Raw genomic sequence first — 5,189 nt, 5'->3', positions numbered from 1 at the left:
CAAGGGAAGCCTGGGCTATGGTGAAGACGCGATATACCAAAGCTGACCCAAACCATATGGCCGAGGTAGGACCTATGGGGACCGATGGAAGGAGATCCCCGTCAGTTTAGTGTATGACCAAGTAGAATTAGCCGCAAAGTATTCCCAACAGGATTGTAGGCTAGACAGCCTGTTGGATGGTATAAAAGAAGAATTTAATCAGTCTTAGCGATTGTGTACCTCAAGTGACATATGTAATGTCCTAGCCGGATTGTAAATCATTTGTCATGGCGGACCTTTTCGCTCCGACCTCTGGATCCGATAGTTCGGAGTGTATCCGAATACCCACTCGGTTATGTAAAAACTGGGGTATGCATGGAGACCAGGCGTAGGGGTCATAAGTGCTTGAACAGACAAGTACCCAACTAGCTATGTTATATTACATGGGTAGTAAGAAACATCTTCCAGGGAGAATAGTTCCGTTAAGGGTTCCTTTACCTGGGTACGCATGCCCTAATGTGCATGTCCGAACTGCGAAAAGAGACGCAGGCTATAAACATCTGGGGGCATGTTTCAATTTAAATAAAAGTCATCTTTTATTCACCGACCGAATATTCCCTTAAGAACGCTAGCTTTCGGCTTCACCCAGTCTGAGGTACACATCCGGCTGACCCGGTAGTAACAATCGTAGAGGTGCTCCCCTTATGCCCTAGCCGAATTAACGGGAACGTAGGGCATAAATACAAGAGCCAGGCAACCCAGCTTGGCCAAAACTTAAGTCATATCAATGCATATAATGGCAAAAAAAGGTACATGCGGAAGAATAACACATGTGTGGGACATGAAGCCCCGGAAAATAGTTAGATTAAGCTTCTGTATAAGAAGCCCCCAGGTATAATGAGCGTGGTTAGCGCGTCAAGATTGTGTAACCGGGACACAAGTTTAGCCTTTAAGGGCCTTGAAGAGAAAAAAGGGAGAAAGAGAGAAAAGACAGATATGCAAAAAATTGACGGTGGTAAGGAGACGAACAAAGAGTCCGGCGCTAGGCGTAGAATCTTCGGAGTCTGGCTGCGTTCCATGGGTTTGGCTCGAGTCGCTTATCCGATGCATCCCGCAGACGGTACGCTCCACCGGACAGAACCTGGTCAATAATGAAGGGACCTTCCCATTTGGGCTTGAGCTTGTTCTTTTTCTGCTCTGGCAGGCGTATAACTAGTTCGCCAACGTTATAGGTTTTGGCCCATACTTCTCTGCTTTGATACCTTCAAGCATGTTGCTGATAGAATGCGGAATGGGCCTTTGCCACGTCATGCTCCTCCTCCAGGGCGTCCAAACTGTCCTGCCGATCAAGCTCGGCCTCTTTTTCTTCGTACATGCGCACTCGAGGTGAGTCATGAATTATGTCGCAAGGCAGAACCACCTCTGCGCCGTACACCATAAAGAATGGTGTGTATCCGGTAGTGCGATTCGGCATGGTCCGCAGCCCCCATAGTACGGAGTCGAGCTCTTCTACCCAGTGCGTGTATGATTCCTTTAAAGACCGCACTAGTCTGGGTTTAATGCCGCTCATGATAATACCATTTGCTCGCTCGACTTGACCGTTAGTTTGCGGGTGATAGACAGAAGCATAATCGAGCTTGATGCCCATGTTGCTGCACCAAAGTTTCACCTTGTCGGCTGTAAAATTTGTGCCGTTGTCAGTGATGATGCTGTGGGGGATGCCATAACGGTGTGCAACCCTAGATATGAAGTCTATCACCGGCCCGGATTTAGCCGTTTTGATGGGTTTGGCTTCTATCCATTTGGTGAATTTATCCACCATGACCAGTAAGTATTTTTTCTTATGGGTTCCCCCTTTAAGGGGTCCGACCATATCAAGCCCCCAGACCGCAAAGGGCCAAGTAATGGGGATTGTTTGGAGAGCGTTAGGTGGCATATGGCTTTGGTTTGCAAAAAGCTGGCAACCGATGCAATGTTGGACCAAATATTGTGCATCTGCTCGGACCGTCGGCCAGTAGAAACCTATACGGAAGGCCTTGCTTACAAGGGCCCGGGCTGTGGCGTGATGGCCGCCGAGTCCAGCATGGATTTCCGCCAAAAGCTTCCGCCCTTCCTCTTCGGAGATGCACCTTTGAAGGACTTCGGTAGTGCTTTTCTTGTAAAGCTCACCCTCGTGGACCTTGTAGGACTTAGATCGCCGCACTATGCAGCGTGCCTCATTTTGGTCCTCGGGTAGTTCCTGCCTGGTTAGGTAGGCCAGGAATGGTTCTGTCCACGGGGCGATGACGGCCATTATTACGTGGGCTGAAGGTGTTATTTCGATGGCACAACCTTCGGTTGTGTCAGAGTGTTCAGTATGTGGTGTTGTGGCCGGGTCCGGACTATTGTTGCCAGTGTCCCCTTCCCATACTATGAATGGCTTAAACAGTTTTTCCAGGAAGATGTTAGGTGGGACAGGGTCGCGCTTAGCGCCGATATGGGCGAGGATATCCGCCGCGTGGTTGTTTTCCCGAGCCACATGGTGGAATTCAAGCCCCTCGAACCGAGCTGACATTTTGAGGACGGTGTTGCGATATGCCGCCATTTTTGGATAATTGGCATCGTAGTCTCCATTTATTTGGGATATTGCGAGGTTTGAATCCCCACGCACCTCCAGGCGTTGAATGCCCATCGAAACTGCCATCCGGAGACCGTGTAATAGGGCCTCGTATTCGGTTGCATTATTGGAGTATGTGTATAGTATTTGGAGTATGTATTGAACTGTATCTCTGGTGGGGGACGTCAGGACGACGCCAGCCCCCAGACCAGCCAGCATTTTAGAGCCGTCGAAGTGCATGATCCAATTGGAGTACGTGTCGTACTCTTTAGGGAGTTCGGCTTCTGTCCATTCAGCGACGAAATCGGCCAGTACTTGCGACTTAATGGCTCGCCATGGTTTATATGTTATGTCGAACGGGAGGAGCTCGATAGCCCATTTGTCAATCCGGCCCGTGGCGTCGCGGTTGTTTATTATATTATTGAGTGGTACTTCGGAGGCCACCGTAATTGAACACTCTTGAAAGTAGTGTCGTAATTTCTGGGATGCCATGAATACCGTGTATGCTATCTTTTGATAATGTGGGTACCGTGATTTGCATGGAGTGAGGACAGTGGATACATGACATACCAGCTTTTGAAGTGGGAATTTATGTCCGTCTGTCTCTCGTTCGACGATGAGCACTGCGCTTACAACTTGGTGAGTTACCGCTATGTATAATAGCATTGGTTCATCGACATTTGGCGCGGCCAAGATTGGGTTGGTGGCCAGGATGGATTTTATTTCTTCCAATCCGGCCGTGGCTGCGTCCGTCCATTCGAAGTGTTCGGTGCGCCGAAGAAGGTGATAAAGGGGGAGTGCCTTTTCTCCTAATCGGGAGATGAAGCGGCTTAAGTCACCCACACATCCAGTTAACTTCTGGATTTTCTTGAGGTCAGTTGGGATAGCCAACTGCGACAGAGCCCGGATCTTAGCCGGATTTGCCTCAATTCCTCTGCTGGAGACGATAAAGCCCAAGAGCTTTCCAGCGGGTACGCCAAAAACGCATTTTTCCTGATTGAGCTTAATGTCGTATGTTCGGAGATTGTCGAATGTGAGCCTCAAGTCATCTATTAAGGAGTCGATGTGTCTGGTTTTAACGACCACATCGTCGATGTATGCCTCCACTGTTTTGCCAATCTGCTTTTCCAGACATGTCTGAATCATGCGCTGATACATTGCGCCAGCGTTTTTGAGCCCGAAGGGCATTGTGTTAAAACAGAAGGGGCCGTATGGTGTGATGAATGCTGTTGCGGCTTGATCGGACTCCGCCATCTTAATTTGGTGGTAACCGGAGTATGCATCGAGGAGGCACAATGAGTCGTGTCTTGAGGTACCGTCGATAATTTGATCGATGCGAGGGAGGGGGGAGGGATCCTTTGGGCATGCCTTATTAAGGTCCTTGAAGTCGATGCATAGGTGCCAGGATTTGTCCTTCTTTGGCACCATCACCAAGTTTGCTAGCCAGTCCAGATGCTTTATTTCTCTAATGAATCTGGCCTCCAGTAACTTGGCTAGCTCCTCTCCCATGGCTTGTCGCTTAGATTCGGAGAAACGCCGAAGAGTCTGCTTGACCGGCTTGAATCCTTTTAGAATGTTAAGGCTATGCTCGGCCAGCTTGCGTGGGATTCCTGGCATGTCTGAAGGATGCCAGGCGAATATGTCCCAATTCTCGCGCAGGAACTCTCATAGTGAGGCGTCTACGGTGGGGTTTAACTGTGCCCCGATGGATGCTGTTTTTGTGGGGTCCGTTGGATGGACTTGGAATTTGACTATTTCATCCGCCGGTTTAAAGGAGGTGGACTTGGATCTTTTGTCTAGTATCACGTCGTCCCTTCCCACTGTGGAGCGCAGCACGGTTAACTCCTCCGCCACAAGGGCTTCGGATAATGCCTCAAGGGCCAGTGCAGCTATTTTGTTCTCGGCGGAGAGTGCTATGTTCGGATCACTAGCTAGAGTGATGATTCCATTGGTTCCGGGAATTTTGAGCTTCATGTACCTGTAATGTGGTATGGCTTGAAAATCGTGAATGCCTCCCGCCCTAGAAGGGCGTGGTATCCGCTACTGAACGGGGCCACTTGGAATGTGATTTCTTCAGACCTGTAATTCTCCGGAGTGCCGAATACCACATCTAGTGTGATTTTCCCAGCGCAACATTCCTCCCGGCTAGGGATGATTCCTCGGAAGGTCGTGCTGCTTTGCTCAATACGGTTGTTGTCTATTTCCATTTTTTGAAGAGTCTCCTCATAAATGAGGTTTAATCCGCCGCCGCCGTCCATGAGCACTTTAGTGAGCCAAAAGCCGTCCACAATCGGACTGAGGACCAAAGCGGCTAGTGCTCGGGCTGTTCGGAATTTAGGTTCGTCACTGGCATTGAAGGTGATAGCCGTGTCGCTCCATGGATTTATTGCTGCCACATGGCAGACTTCGGCAAGGCTGCGGAGTGCTCGCTTACGCCTATTATTTGAGGCGAAGGTCTCGAAGACTGTCGATACTGTATTGTTATCCACGGGAAGGTGCTTTGAGGTATTCTGGATGAGGAGATCCTCACCGCTTTTGGCCACCTGCCGGAGTACCCAATATGCTCTAAGGTTGTGTGTTCATATGGTATCCGTTGTACTAAGAATTTTGCAGG

This window comes from Triticum dicoccoides, chromosome 5A (genome assembly GCF_002162155.2).
Source record: "Triticum dicoccoides isolate Atlit2015 ecotype Zavitan chromosome 5A, WEW_v2.0, whole genome shotgun sequence".
NCBI lineage: Eukaryota > Viridiplantae > Streptophyta > Magnoliopsida > Poales > Poaceae > Triticum > Triticum dicoccoides.
Note: the sequence above shows the minus strand (reverse complement) of the source record.